Below are 16,083 nucleotides of genomic sequence, written 5' to 3'. Positions count from 1 at the left end.
ATATATAATCAGGGGAGGCCACTCACAAACCTGTGGCTATATTTTCTTTTTCTTTTTTTGTGGAACTGGTAATTGAACTCAGGCTCTCATGCTTGCCAGGGAGGCACTTGTTCCACTGAGCCATCTCCCCATCCCTATATTTTCTTTTTCTCCTTCCTTCCTTCCTTCCTTCCTTCCTTCCTTCCTTCCTTCCTTCCTTCCATCCTTCCTTCCCTCCGAGGAATCAAACTCAGGTCCTCACACTTTCCAGGCAGGCACTGTACCACTGAACTATATCCTGTGGCTATGTTTTGACTTGCCGAAGGAGGTGAACACTATCACCCATGGTCCAGTAGCCTAAGCAGAGTGGGCCCTGGTGCTTCCTCATCTCCTCCTGTTCAGCAAAGGGGCCCATGTGAACCTCAAAGTTGAGGTGGCAAGTGTCCGTAGCCAGCTTGCTGCTCCACCAAGGACTCCATGGGTCCATCTGTCCCTGCCCTCAAACTTGGTCATCTCAGAAAGGGGCTGAAGGAGCTAGTTTCATCATTTGTGTCTGTGGTGTGAAGGCCATTTTTTGTATCTGTGGTGTGAGGTAGAACCACGTGTATGCCTAATTTTTTGTGTAGGGCCTGACCCTCTTCTGTATTGTGCATGTGTCTGGAATGAGACTGGCATCTGCTGTATGTTCTTGCATTATGTTAGGCTATGGGTTGTGGTGTTTGGCCTAAAATGATGTTTACTTTTTTGAATATGTGGTATATGGTGGGAGCTAGGTCTCTGTCTTATGTGCATATGTGGTGTACAATGGTTATGTATTTTTTTTGCGGGGGGGGGACAAAATAGGCATCTAGTTTTTTTTTGTGGCTCGGCAGGTTCCTGTTGCATGCACGTGTGTGTGTGTGTGTGTGTGTGTGTGTGTTGGCAGTGGTGGTGGTGTTAAGTGGAGTCAGAGCTGGGAAGGCCTGGGAGTCTGCTCTCCCATGACTGTACGGACCTACAGTTGATTTGCACATGTACACAAACAGGAGACACAAGACTTCTGGCCAGAGACAAAGCAGCAGCCAGCCTCATGCTGCCCCTGAGCCATTCCACAGATGCAGGCGGTCCTGACGCATGCCAGGTATGTGTATTAATATCTGTTGATTGCCAAATGTTTTATTTTCTAGATATACCACATTTTATTTATCAGTTGATGGGAGATTTTGGTGCTTCTACATAGGCTACTAAGTACTAGTACTCTGACTTACTGCATACCTGGTGTTTTTTTAAATTGAGAAATAAATATGAATGAGACAGTTTCACAGCTGATTAACGGGACAGTTTTGATAGTCAATACACTGAACATTATTATCTTCTTAGTGGTTATCCATGGTACAAGAAGCAGACAGGATATTCTGTCCAAACACTGTTAGTACACTCTTCCTTCTCATTGAATTAAGCAAAAGTAGCTGTAAATTTATCCTATTTTGTATATATAAATACAAAATGATCTTTCCTTTGCATCCTTTTTTTTAATTTTAATTTTAATTTTATTTTATTTTATTTTATTTTTGTCCTGTCAGAGGTGACTATTCTATTGGCATCTAAATACTATAGGTGTTTGAATTCAACTAAACAATCTAACAGTGTCTAGCAGTCTATATTAGTGGGCTATCCTCAGAAGTTATTGACTTGAGCCTTTTACAGCTCATTGTATTAATATGGATTTACTTTATATACTTTGTTTTTATACTTTTCTGCTGGATGGTTAAGACCAAGATATAGCAAGACCTATATACCAAGAAATGTAACTTTTGTATCTGATAAGGTCAGCCAAGTACTCTCAGGATTTATCCTGTAGCCCTGTACCACCTTTTGTACATCCTTTTGTCAGTGTCTGACATGAGGATGAGTCACGGCCATTGCTTGACCAATTTGCTCTCTGTGAAAGCTTGAGAAAATGTTTTTCCTCTCCATGTGACTCTCCCTAGGCTCACTTTACATCATCGAACACATTCCTCTGTGGCTCCATAATCTTCTTGATCAGAAAATTTGGAGCACAACTGTGTTAGATGTTGTTACAGTACAGGTTCTCCTATGTCCCAAGTCGTCACTGACCTCGAAAGGCTAGGGCCAAAATGTTGGCTAACCATGTAGCCCTTCCTTTTCTCCAAATTTTGATCTGCTAACTTAGGTTGTTATCCCTCCAGAAGAGAAGCTCATTATTAACCTGTAATATATGCAGTTCAGTTTATCCTATCTGTAGAAATATCAAACATTTTGACATATCCCGGAACAGGTATTTTCCATCAGATATTGCTATGTTGATGCATACCTGGTTTTGCACAGACATCTGTTTTCATTCCTCCTGCTCTGTGCCCAGGAGTTGGATTGGGGACTTACATGTTAACTTCACATTAACCTTTAGAGGAACTGAAAATTGTCCAAACCAGTGTATCATTCTACAACAGCTCGTGAGAGTCCCAGTTTTTTGGCATTCTTACCCAAACTCGTTCTTGCTTCTTTTTAATTAAGGCCATCCTAAACTAGATGTAGTGGCACACGCCTGTAATCCCAGCATTCTTGGAGGCTGAGGCAGAAGGGTCACAAGTTTAAGCCAGGTGTGGCAGCTTAGTAACTTATCAAGAGCCTATTTCAAACTTTTTAAAAAGGACTGAGAAGTAGCTCAATGTAAAGGCCCTAGATTCAACCCCCAGTACCAAAAACAGAAAAGGGAAAGAAAGGGAAGAACAAGTCACAAGTTTGAGACACACCTGGGAAACTTATTGAGATCGTGTCTCAATAATTTAAAAAATATTAAAGGGCCAGGGAGATGACTCAGTGGAATAAGTGCTTCCCTGGCAAGTGCAAGGGCCTGAGTTCAGTCCCTGGTTCCTCCAAAAAAAATAAAAAGAATAAATTCAAAAAAAATAAAAATTGAAAAAAAAAATAAATACAAAAGCCCAGGGATGTTATTTAGTGGTAGGATAGTGCCTACCACATATGAGGTCTAGGGTTCCACCCCCAGTAACCTGCCAAGAAATCCTCTTGCACTCCAAAAGCCTCCAAAATCTCTATTTTCCCTTCACTTGTGGTGTCTTTTCAAACAGGAAAATTTCTTTTTTTTTCTGAACTGGGGAAAAAATCTCATTTTGATAAAACCCAAACAAGTTGTTTTCATTAGTTACTTAAATGTACCTTGGTATCATGTCCAACCACTATCTATTCCAGGTCAAGAAAATTTATGACTATTTTTTTTTCTGCCCATGCAGAAATGTTTCCACTGTTTTACTTTTACATTTATATCTTTGATCCATTTGCATTAACTTTCTAAAGCAGTGGCTAGTAGGACTTTCATTCTTTTCTTTTTTTTTAATTTTTAAAAGTCCTTTATTTATTTATTTGGTACTGGGTCTTCTACATAGCTTGGACTCACAGCTCCTGTCTCAGCTTCCTCAGCACTGGGATTACAGGTGTGCACCACCATGCCTGGTGTCAGTAGCCAGCACAGCATGTCCGGGGTTCCAGAGCTGACAAGGCATGCAGTACTGGGGATCGAACTGTGTACTTGCTTGCCAGGCAGGCGCTTGGACTGCTGAGCTATCTTCCCAGCCCAGAAATTCCATTCTTTTGTACAGGAATATTAGATTTTTTTCCAGCAACACTTGTTGAAGAGCAATTTTTTTCTCCATTAAATCATGTTGGTACCCTTGAAAATCCACTGGCTGTGGATGTGGGGGTGAATTCTGCTGTTGAGCCATGCACTCATCATTATGCCAGTATCATGTCACCCTGATCCTGTAGCTGTGTGGCAAGTTCTGAAGTTAGGAAGTGGGGGGCTCTGTCAATTTTGTTCTTCTTTGTAAGATCATTTAGCTATTCTGAGTTCCCTGAATTGCCATATGAACTTTAGGATCTCATTTTATTTATTTATTTATTTATTTATTTATTTGTATTTTAGGGAAGGGTCTATAGGTTGTTCAGGGTCTCACTATGAGATTGGACTCTAGTGATCCACCTGTTTACAGCCTCCCAAGAGCTGGGGTTACAGGCATGCGCAACCACGCCCAGTCTCAATTGCCATCTCAGTCTCAAATGCCATCTCAGCGCACCCCCCGGGGGGGGGGGCAGGGCCAGCACTGCAGGCCTGGGGATTGACTCCCCCCCTCCCCCCTGCAGGCCCTTTAATCTGCCCTTAGGGTCTAATTTTAATTTATTGTCTTTCTTTCTTTCTTTCTTTTCTTTCTTTCTTTCCTTCCTTCCTTCCTTCCTTCCTTCCTTCCTTCTTTCTTTCTTTCTTTCTTTCTTTCTTTCTTTCTTTCTTTCTTTCTTTCTTTTTGCAGTACCAGGGATTGAACTCAGGATCTTGCACATGCCAGATAAGCACTTACTCTACTGCGTTATCTCCCCCACCCCTGTCAATTTCTATAAAGAAGATAAAGAAGCCAGTTGACCCTTTGATATAGATTGTGCTGAATCATTATTTTCGGGAGTACTGGATCTTAACCATGGTGTTTCCCCATCTGCGCACCTGAGAAGCCTTTTTGTTTACTTAGATTCACTTTAGGTTATTCCATTAATATTTTGTAGTTTACAGAACATAAATTTTAACTTTTAAGTATTAACTTCCTTTTTAAAAATTAATAGACTTTACTTTGAGCTATTTTAGGTGTATAGAAAATTAATCATGGTAGAATTCCCACATACTGCTCATCTCCCATCCCTACTCATCTTTCTCCTGTCATTTACACTTTGTATCAGTGTAGAACATTTGCCTCAATGGATTTACTGATATTGATACACTGTTATGAAATAAAATCCCCAGGTCTTTAGAGGAGGGATTAAGACAAATTCTCATTATATAGCCCAAACTGACCTAGTACTTGAAACAATCATTGTGCTGGATTAAAGCCCTGATTGTTGTAGGATGCATTTTGCCTGTGTTAGGAAGGTGCCAACCCTCCCTCCACTTCCTTTTCAACCTACTGTCTCCCTGGTACACCTTTCCCTTTCGAATGGCCTATAGCAAAAATAGTCCCTTGCTCTGGGTTTTTGTTTACAATCCAGGATTCCTGCTCATGTCTTGCATTTCCCAAAGATGAATATGAAACCCAGTCATGGTCTGCAGGAGGCAGAGTACAGAATGTGTGGTTAGTTAGGATTCAAGTCAGGACTTTCTTTGGAAGAGGATCTGAGATGAGGAAGGGGAAAGGAGGCAAGAGGGGAAGGCAGAACAGATGGACTGCTCCCGCAGGAAGTTTTGACTGCTGCTTCCCCTCTGCCTGCCAGAGAAGGTGTAGCAGGAGACTGTCAGGGGCAGCTCCTGGATCCCAGGGACGCCAGGGCAGGGGGCTGTCAAGCCTCTGCATACTGGCTCTAGGCTGGGCTTCTGGCAAGACATCCCCCTGAGGATGCTGGTGATATTTGCTTCCATAAGAGGGACATGGAGCCAACTATGTGTCTCTGGTGATGCTAGTGTTACTGATGGGCGCCACCTGCATCCATTACTTCATGTGGCTATTTTCATTCAATTATTTCTTCTTCACTTCTGCTGGATCATTCATGGAGAAACCTTCACCCATTCAGCCTGTGATCATCCAGAGGCAGAGCCTGTATGGGAAGATAAACAACTGCTGTTCTCCACTCTCAGACGGTTTCCTTGTGGAGCTAGTTCCTCTAAGTCCTACAAGACCCTCTGACTAGGTTTTTAACTGCATGGAGCATTTGTATTTGACCTGTGGATGTGTTTTGTTCTACTAACGCTGTGTTACCCTGGCCCCCTTGTTTCTAGGGTATGTGAGTAACTGGTCTCTCCCTATGTGTCATGCTCCTCTTCCTGACTAGGGGCATTATTTCCTACTTCCCTACACATGCTCCATGTCTACATCTCAGCAGACCCCCTGTGTGGTTCTAGACAGAGCTAAGTTACCTGAAAATACTTTGATCCCTTCCAGCCTCCTGACTATCTCAGGCTGGACAGAAGAGTCTGGTATACCATCCTCTGCTGGAAGCATGCTGGCTGCCCGTGGGCCATGAGGGTTTCCTGGGTCAGTGGGTACACAAGGACCCTCACTTTCACTCTCCCATATTGTGCATGCCCCCCATGTGGCTGTTCTTTCCCAGCCCGGGCAGTTTCCATGCATGTTCAGCCATGCTCTGCTGAGAGGTTTGGACCTTCTGTGGGTGTCTGGAGCCCTCATCTAAGGGGCCTATCCTCTCCAATTCCTTGCCCATGGCTCTAGTTATGTGTCCCTAGTGCCCTTCCTGGTTCCTCCCTCAAGAATCAAGGCCTTTATTGCCTGATGTCCAATCTGAAAATCAAGGTTTGTTTGTTGTAGACAAGGTCCTGCTATGTAGCTCAGGCTGACCTTGAACTCACTGTGTAGCCCAGGCTGGCCTTGAACTTGAAAAAATCCTCCTGTCTCAGCCTCCAGAGTGCTGGGATTACAGGCATATGCCACCACACCTGGTAATTTGATCTGTTTTTTCCAGTGTCTCAGTTGCTTGAGAGAGTAATACTCAACTTTTTTGTCACAAGGACAAAATACCTGACATCCACAATTTATTTATTTATTTATTATTATTATTTTGTATTTTAGAGAAGTGTCTACAGAGTGTTCAGGGTCTCACTACTAGATTGGACTCTAGTGATCCGCCTGTTTACAGCCTCCCAAGAGCTGAGATTACAGGCCTCCACACCACGCCCAGTCTCAATTGCTGTCTCAGTGCACCCCGGGGATGGGGCCAGCACGGTAGGCCCCTGATCCTCTGAGCTATTTGGCTAACCTCTGACATCCACAATTTGAAGGGAAGGTTTCAGGGGCCCCAGTCCATGGTTTTTGATTCCAAGGCAGAAACTGCATGGGAAGGAGATGTTCAACCCTCACAGCCAGGAAGAAGGGAGGATCTAGGGACAAGGTCACAGCTCCCAAGGACCCAACTCCTCTGACCAGGCCCCACCTGCAGCAGCATCCTCAGTAGCACCTGACAAGGCAGTGTCCCCATGATCCAATCACCCTCCAAAAGCTCCACTTTTGAATACCTGAGACTTCTGGGGGACATTTCTTTTTTTATGGGGACAAATTCGCAAAGTTGAGGGACATTTTAGATGGAGGCTGTAACAGGATGAGGAGGACCTTGTATACCTGTGTGAACTGTGCAGAAAGGCTGGAGCTTGGCCTCCACCTGGCTCTATGGTGCTGTCATCTGAGTTTTGTTTTCCTGCTTGCCACTCTGGTTTACAAGAGGACTTGATATTTAAACGTCTTTCTTTGGCTACAGTCCTCCCCAAATCCACAGTCCTTCCAACAGACAAATGAAGGGCACATCTGATACTGCCCTTGGCAGACATGGTGCCTGCAATCCCCCACCCACCCCACTCCTGGACCGTGTCCTGTACCCCATGCTGAAGGTCACTCTGCAGAGTGTGGTATCTGTTCTCTTCCAAGTGTAGATGCCCAAGATGGGGGAGGGGGGTCATCACTTATCCAACTGATAACACCTACGGGTCATGTGGACCAGTTTCAGTTTTCTCTATTATAAATTATGCTGCAGTTAATGGTCTTGTGCCTGTGTCATTTTGTACTTTGGGATGCATCCTACTTGAGGACTGCTGCTGGGCCAAAGGCTCAATGCCCATGCCACTTGCTGGATACTACCTAGCTCCTTCCACTCTCAACAGCAACCAAGTCTTGTCTCCTGGCAGTCTCATCAGTGTGGAAAGGTCCAGAACTAGGTTTTTCCCAGCACATCAATAGAAGGGCCTGCAGGCCAGGAGAGGAATGAGGCACATTGTTGGGACAGGGAACAGCTGGGCCACTGCCTGGAGGTGCACACCCAGGAGAAGCCCTGTGGTCAGGAGTGAACTATATAGCCTGAGGGACAGGGTTAGGGCTGGGTTTTCTGGGAGTCCCTATTTTATTTTGAAAATGGCCTTAGGGGCCATGTGGCTGAGCTCTGATGCATCAGTTACTGGCCACTGTGGTTCAAGGGCAGAAGGGAAGGAGGAGCACCCCAGAGTCTCACTTTCAAGGCTCACAGGTGGGGCTCCTGGGCAGGTAACAGCCTCCGGGAAAAGCCAGGAGTTGCTCAGTGGAGTGGAATTCTCTGACCATATCCCAGCAAAAGTATGGCTAGACAAAGAAGTTGAGATCATGGTCAGGTTCTGAGATGATGCTGGCAAATAAGATTACAGGGAAGAGCAGCTGGCAGCCCTGATGCTGGTCTGAAGACTCCTCCTGGAGGGATCCCGGGCCTGCAGTGAGTTCTGGAAATGGTCTCACGTGCTGTCCATCAAGCCCATGAGCACACAAATGGCCAGGGATCTGTCTGTCTACCAAGCCAGATCACTTCATGAGGTCACTCTGCACTCTAGTCTGGGCTGGTCCATCTGTGCCTCTTGCTGTCCCAACATTAACACTTCACCTCCCTGGTTCCAGGCAAGCCTCCCTCCCAGAGACTGAAAGGGCTACTGGGCTCCTAAGAGGGCAGCTACTTCCTTGGCCCAGGGCCCTCTTGCCAAGCCACCTTCTTTCTGCCTCCACTGGGATCCCTGTCAGCATCACTGTCAGAGCTCCCAGGCCGAAAACCGCAGCCTTTTGGCCTCAGCTCCCTGCAGCAGAGCTCGGGCTTGTTTCCTCCATTGGCACTCTAATGCTTTCAAACCTCTCTTGCACCTTTGGAGTCACTCTGGTAACCATCATTTCCAGATTTTAAAAACTTAGGAGCTTCACTGAGCCACTTCAGCTCATGGGACCCAGGCTCCTGGGGCTCGTTTCTGTCCAGTGGCACTAGGGGTCCCGCCTTGGCCCCGCCTCCGTGGAGATCCAGTCTAGCTCACCAGTGTTTCCAAGGACAACACGCATTTTTCCCGGTTGGCCTTCACCCTGCGTGGACGTCTGGGTCCCGGCTCACAGCTCAAGGGTACACCTGCACCTGGCGCTCTGCACACCTGACTGGTTTCCGGGATGGAGAGATGACGGCTTCCATTGAGAAACCTCGCCCCAGGTCCAACCCTCAGTCCAAGTGAGGGCCCCCAAGTATGAAACCCGGCTTCAGCACGTTCGTGGGTGTACTGCCCGATCCCGGTGACCACGCCCCGCCCCGCCCTATCAGGCCCGCCTTCTTCCAGACCACGCCCCTCTCGCCCCGCCCACATCGGTGTGACCACGCCCCGAGTTCCGCCCCGCCCACCGCAGCCGGCCAACTCCGTCTTTTCCATGGAGCGCGGCCCCCACGCGCCTGCGCCCTCTGGCCCCACCCTCGTCCCGCCCCATCCAGGTCCCGCCCCCGCCGACCGCCGGGTGGGAGCTGAGCCGCACACTGCGCATGCTCCAACCGCGGCGCCCCCGACGCGGCGCTCGGCTCGGCTCGGGCATTTCCGCCTCTTTGTTTTAAACTCCGGACGGGTTTTTTCTCCTCCTCTTGGGGGGGACCCTGAGGGAGCGGCGCCCCCTCCCCCTCCCGGCGAGCCCCCTCGTGCGCCCGCTCGCCCGCCGCCTGAGACGCAGGTCAGTGAGCCCGCCCCGCCCGGCCTGGGCCCGCGCGCCCGCTCCTCGGGCCGCGGCCTCAGCCCGGGTCCGGCGGAAGGCTGCGAGCCCGGAGCCCCTCGGCGAGCAGGCAGGGAGGCGGGACCTAGGGAGGGCAGGACCCTGGACCGGGCCGGACCCGGACCGCGCTGGACCCCGAAATAGCCTGGACCCTGGAGGAGACAAGCCCCCAGCCTAGGCAGGACCCTGCCCAGGCATGAAGTGCGATTATGGAGTACTCCTAGGCTGGACCTCAGGAGGGCAGGGCTTTGGAAGGGCAAAAACCTCGGGCCAGGCAGCACCTAGGAAGGGCAGAGCCCAGGAACAGGCTGGACCCTGCCCAGGCAGGAGCTGTACAGGGCCACTCACCAAGGAAGGTCAGTCCCTGGGACTGGTCGCGGCCCACAACGTGCTGGGACCCTGATTAGGTCTCTGAGAAGGGCTGAGACCTCAGGTTAGGTCAGTGGGGAGGGTCAAGCCCTTGGGAAGTGTCATGGAGCAGGCTGGATCCCAGGACTGTTTAGGACCCAGAGAATGAATGTCAGGACCACTGAGGTGGTCCAAGTCAAGATAGGCCACAGAAGGAGGGACAGGATCCCGGGATCGTTCCCAAGGAGAGCTGGGATCCTGGGACAAGACGGTGGAAAGGTTAAGACTTGGGGACAAGCCCATTGAGAGAACTAGGACACCAGAGCTGACCTCAAACAGGTCAGTAGCCCTGGCACAGTCCTTTGAGCACTTTTGGGACCCCGAAACAGCCTCTTTGTCCCTGAGAGGCTGAGACTCTGAGGTTATACTATGACTAGTTATACTAGTCAGAATCCCAGTGACCAGGATATCAGAGCGTGGGGTTAGGGTCCTGTCAAGGAGAATCTTGATTAGAGAACTCTGAGGCAGGCCCTGGGCATGGAGGCCTAGATCTGAACAGCTAGGCCCCACAAAGGAACTGAAGATGCTCTGAGTTTGCACAGATAGTCACCTGGACCCTCCTGCTGTGCAAACTCAGGCATGTGGGGTCCTGGTGACCTGAGCTGTGTAGGTACAAAACCTCTTTTCCTGAAACCCTTAAGTACCCTGACATCGTGAACTTCTGGGTTGACTCACACAGACCTTCAGTAGGTACCTGGGGTGGGATCTGGGTCCAGCTGCAAGGCAAAGTCGGATTGGTCCTAACAGCAAGGACTCAAGGGCCCCAGGTGTGCTTGTTTAGGGCTGTGTGGTACCCAAGCCCAAGAAGCTGCCTCCTACCTGCTCTGTGCCCCTTCTGGACTGTGGGCTTCACCTGCCTCTGCCTCTGCTTTGTGCAGCATTCGTGCAGTGTTTGGCACCTTCACCTTCCTGCCTCCCCTCTTCCCCACAAGGTTTTAGGGAGCACCCAGTGTCGAGGGAACCCCCACAGTAGGTAGGAAGATGGGTCCAAACTTCAAGCAAATAGCCCAGGGCCTGAAGAGTGGAGGACTGGACTGCAGGGTGGCAAGTTGGCACTTTAACTCCCAATCTGCCCCAGAGAGGAAAAGAATGCATTAGTGGATCTTAGGGAGCAGTTTTTGTTTCTCTGAAAACTTCAGAGTGGGCTTTTATGTAGAGTATGTCGTGTTTTCCTTTGCTTTGCAAACGGTCACAGAAAGAAAAGTAGGTGGAGATTTCATGCTGCGTCAAGTATTAAGAGATCACAGAGTACTGCTCTTGATGGGGATGGGCAGACCTCGTGGGATGTGTTTCCAGAAAGCAGAACCCACAGGACAGGGTCTTGCCCAGCCCAGCACCCAGAGTGACCTGCCATGGTCATCAAGAGGTTCTGCTGATGGGCTAGTGGACACAGAAAGTGAAGGTCAGCCACTGGGCTCATGCAGGACTCACCAGGAGTTGGCAATAGGGTGAGGCCTAAGTCTGAAGCTCTGGGCTTTTGACTCCTGAGGGACCCTTGAACTGGCCAGTTCTGGATTTCACTTCTTAGTTCCTCAAGAGAAACAGCTTTATTTATTTTTGTTTGTTGAGACAGTATCTCACTGTGTAGCTCACACAGGCCTCAATCTTGTGGCAGTCTTACTGCCTCTGGAGTGATGGGATTATAGGTTTGTACCCAGCGAGAAACTACTTTAGAATCCATAGCACTTTCAACTGAATGGTGCCTCAGAACAAGCCAGACTAGGAACTTATGTTTCCAGATAAGCTACACTTGGGAAATTTTGTGCCATTGCTGACTTCTGATTTTGTCTTTCTTTCATTCTTTCTTTTTTTTGTTTTTTACATCCTTTATTGTTTGTATAACTGAATTTGCTCTGTGAAATTTTGAGAGACTAGAAATACTATGTTCAGGTTTAATTAGGCTCTTCATTTTTCTCTTAGTGGATTTTAAAGGTGTAAATAGTGTGGAAGGAGTAATTGTATACATGTTGCAGTGGAATAAATCACCCCCAGATTTGGTGCCCTGAGCCAGCACCAACTGTCATCCTATGTGCTCTATGGGTCAGGGACCCAGGTCTGGTCTGGCAGGTCACCCTGCAGTCTCTGTAGGTCAAGGACCCAGGCCCACCAAGCAGATTATCCTGCAGTCTGAGACAGGGACCCAGGCCTGACTAGCTACGCAGGTCATCTTGTATTCTCTGCAGATCAGGGTCCTGGGTGTGACTTGGTGGGTAACCTACAGCCGCCCCTCTGGGTAGGGCCTTAGGATAGTGGCTGGGTGCTTCATCTGAGGTCTCCATGGCGGCATGCCCATCCAGGCTCCTTTCCACAGCTGTCCATTAAAGACCACAGTTTCTCTTCCTTGAGCCTCTCAGATACAGTCAAGAAGAGCAAGTAACAGAGCAAGACAGTGACAGGAAGTCAGGCTTCACAACCTAACCTAGGAATGGCCCCATCACTTTACTGAATTGTCTTTATTGGAAGTGGTACCTATGGCCCCTTTGAGGAGGGGTGGAGACTCCATGGGGTGAACACACTGGAAGAAAGGTGGAGCTTGCAGTAGTATTGTTATCCTGACTTTCGTCAGGTTAGAGATGCTATGTGGCCTGCACCCATGCTGTGAGCAAGTCAAGAGTACATACAGAGCGGTGTGTTTCAGTTGTCCTACTAGTTGAGGCCTGTGTTCCTGAGATTGCTGTTCAGTTTTTATTTTGAATGGGGTCTTACTAAGTTGACTGGGCTGGGCTTAAACTTGGCAGTGCTTCTGCTTCAGCACTCTTGGATTCTGGGATAATAAGTGTGCACCACCATGCCTAGCTCTGTGTGTATGTTTTTCTTTTCTTTTTTCTTTTTTCTTTTTCTAGTTCTTATAATGTATTATTCTTTTTGGGAAAGTCAACATTGTAGTAATTCTTTCTCCATAGCACATACATCCTAGCACTATGTTTTTCTTATAAACTCTAGGGCTGCGATAGTGCTGACCTGAGCTCTGGGGACCAGCTTGAGATATGGTAGGTGGTACTCCAGGTACTCACTCGGATGGGTAGCATTTGCTCAGGCTTGGCCTCAGGCCTGGCACCCACTTTAATGACAGTAGCTTACCAAATTGAGTTGTCCCCCAAGGCTTTGTAAGGTACAAATGTGAAGCACAACTTGTGGTTTCTGATGTGTGAGCAGAACCAGGATGGTTAGTAAAGTTTAATTTTTCAGTTTTTAATTTTCATGTAACTTTCTGTGGTGAATTAGGGCCCTGTGACCAGTTACTGATCAGACTTGAGGCCTGCAGACCCAGTGCAGTGCAGATTGCTAGGAGGAGCCCTTGAACACTTCTGCCTGTCAAGGGAGCAGGATGGAAGTCTGAGGCCCAGCGCCATAGTAGGATTTTGCTCTTATTTACCTACAAGAATCAAGAAGTGAGCCAGACAAGGTGACACACACCTTCAATCCCAGCACCCTAGGAGGCTGAGACAAGAAGATTGCAAGTGAGAACCCATCCTGGCAACTCAATGACTTAGTGACTTAGTGTGACTCGATCTCAAAATAAATGCCCAGTGCTGCAATTAAAAAAACAAGCTATGAACATCCCCCCTCCCCCCGCATTCCTGTACCTTCAGTCAAGAAACAAACATGGACACAGTGTGTGTTCATCCGGGGGACATATCTTGCAGCATCTTTCCACAGTACATAAGGACAGTGGGTCCACTGAGGATCATCTGCATTTTCTTCCAGTCTGTAGGATTTTTTTTAAGTTTCTGGTATTTTTCAGTAATCCAGTGAACTTGTTTTTAATGAAGCTGATTGCTGTTCATTTTCTGTTGCACAAGTCTCCTTGCCTGAGGTCAGATCATTTTCCTTAGTATCTTCCCTTTCTTCATCCACATGAAGACAGGAGATGCTGGCTACCAAGCAGGGGCTCAGTGGTCTTTCTAGTTTGGCCACTAAGGATGCTATTTCTGTCCTGTTTAAATTATTAAGTATTCTTTTCCTGGAAGTATATCCATACATGCTGTGGTCCACCAGCCTAGCGCTGCCTTGAGGGTCCTCCAGACCTAGCCAAAAGCCCTATGTCCTGGGGACAGATAGCCACATGTGGTCTTCTGTGTGCAGGCTTACTTGTAGTTGTCCTCCCCTCCACTCTACCCGCCCAGGCTGGGGTGGCATGGAACAACACCATCTTCACCTGCTTTCTGCTGGTGGCTCCTGTGCTTATTTATTTATTGGTTCAGGGTCTTACTATGCACCTCGGACTCATAGTGATCCTCTTGTTTTCAGCCTCCCTAATGCTGGGAATATAGGCATATGCCACCACACCCGGATTTACTGTGCTTATTCTTGGGCTAGCCAAATAGCTCAGCAGATTAAAGCACCTGCAAGCAGGGGCCAGGGGTTCAGTCCCTGGGCCTGCTATGCTGGCCCCACCCCTGGGGCGCACTGGGCAATTGAGACTGAGCGTGGTGGCGCACCCCTGTAATCCCAGCTCTTGGGAGGCTGTAAACAGACAGGTCACTATGAGTTCTATCTAGTAGTGAGACCCTGAACATACTGTAGACCCTACCCTAAAATAGAGGGAAAAGGGCCAGGTGATAACTCAGTAGAATAAGCACTTGCCTGGCAAGTGCAAGGTCCTGAGTTCAATCCCTGGTACTGCAAAATAAATAAATAAAATAAAATAAAATAAAAAAAAAAGAACTGTGCTTATTCTTGCCAGGGAGTTGTGTGCTAAGGCTTCTTGGAAGTCCTGTACCGAGGTCTACCAGCAGTTGTGTGTAATAGTGAGGGCCTCCTCACAGAACTTTTGTTTGGTTAAAGATAATTCCTTCTAGTCTTAGTTTAAGAATTTTTAAGCCAGGCGTGGTGCCTGTAATCCGAGTATTTTGGGATGGTGAGACAGAAGGATTGATCTTGAGGTAATCCTAAACTATACAGCAAAATCCTGTCTCAAAAAAGAAGAAAGAAATTTAAAAAATTATAAACGTCACTGGATTTTATCAAATGATTTTTGTGTGTCAGTTGAGAAGAGTATGTTTTTCTCCTTAAATCTTTAGTTTTAGGTGACTTTTTCCTCATATGGCTCCTACCTGTGTTGTAGGGCTGAACCTTACTGAGTGAGATGGCCTTGCCTCTTGTGTGTTACTAGATGAGGGTGGCTGATATTCGACTCAGGTTTGGGTTGGTTTGTAATCTTCCTCCCAGCTTCAACCTGTCAATGTCTTGTGTATATGGAATTGGTTTTCCAAAGTTGGAAATCTTGGCTTTGAGTTTTTGTTGTTTTTTATCCCAGTGCTAGGAAATAAACCTAGGGCCTCAAACATGCTAGGTAAGTGCCACAGACCACAAAGTGAGCTACACTGCAGCCCAAAATACTTGTGTTGTTGAGAGAGTGGTTTGTTCTCAGGTTGGGAGGACCCACCTTGGAAATCCTAGGCCTGGAATGTTCTTGGAGAGACAATCTATAATTACCTCCTAAGCCTCTATATTAGGTACACATTGGGTTTTCTCTATTTTGTCCCAATTCATATGGATTATCTTTTTAAGCAGTTTATCAATTTTATATATGTTTCTGTTTGTTTTTTTTTTCTTAGCATAAAATTGTCAGTACTACTTTTTTAAAAATTAATTTTATTGAGAAAATAATAGCAATGAGACAGTTTCAAAATAGGTTAGTAGGGGGCCCAGGGAGATAGTTCAGTAGAATAAGCACTTGCCTGGCAAACACAGGGTCCTGAGTTCATTCCCCGGTACCGCAAAACAAACAAAAAAAACAGGTTGGTAGGACAGTGACAATAATTAATACATTGCATATTGTTGTCTTCATAGTAATTATTCATAGTACAAGATGCAGACATGATCTCTTGTCTAAACAATATTTTTTAATTGAACTAAGAGAAAGTAGCTGTGTATCTAACCTAACTAATTTGTATATACAGATACATATATATATTTTTCACTACAGTCGGTAGTATTTATGCTCCATGTCCTGGTCGTGTCTGGGTACTGCAACCCAGTTGTGCTCCTCCTCCCTGTCTGATTGGCAGTTGTCACCTCTAATATATCAGATGATTTACCTGTGTGAGGTGCTGTCTCCATGGGGTGTGTGGTGCTCAGTTGAGGAGCCCATACCTGGACTGCTTCACATAGAACCACAGGCCACACTGAACAAAAATTAAATACAATTAAAACATTGGTTGCT

General features: G+C 47.2%; 1 protein-coding gene across 1 annotated transcript in view; it reads left to right on the top strand.

Annotated features, from left to right (window-relative positions):
• The first annotated feature begins 9,299 nt into the window (after positions 1–9,299).
• The window catches only part of Pcgf3 (polycomb group ring finger 3), a 38,375-nt gene continuing 31,591 nt past the window's right edge, over positions 9,300–16,083 (top strand). Inside the window, exon 1 of the mRNA XM_004624639.2 lies at positions 9,300–9,467. The gene's annotated coding sequence lies outside the window, so the exon portion shown is untranslated. The remainder of the gene's footprint in view (positions 9,468–16,083) is intronic.

This window comes from Octodon degus, unplaced genomic scaffold (assembly GCF_000260255.1).
Source record: "Octodon degus isolate 3935 unplaced genomic scaffold, OctDeg1.0 scaffold00006, whole genome shotgun sequence".
In the NCBI taxonomy this organism is placed as follows: Eukaryota; Metazoa; Chordata; class Mammalia; order Rodentia; family Octodontidae; genus Octodon; species Octodon degus.
The sequence above is the reverse complement of the archived record's forward strand: the minus strand, read 5'-3'. Positions and strand labels throughout refer to the sequence as shown.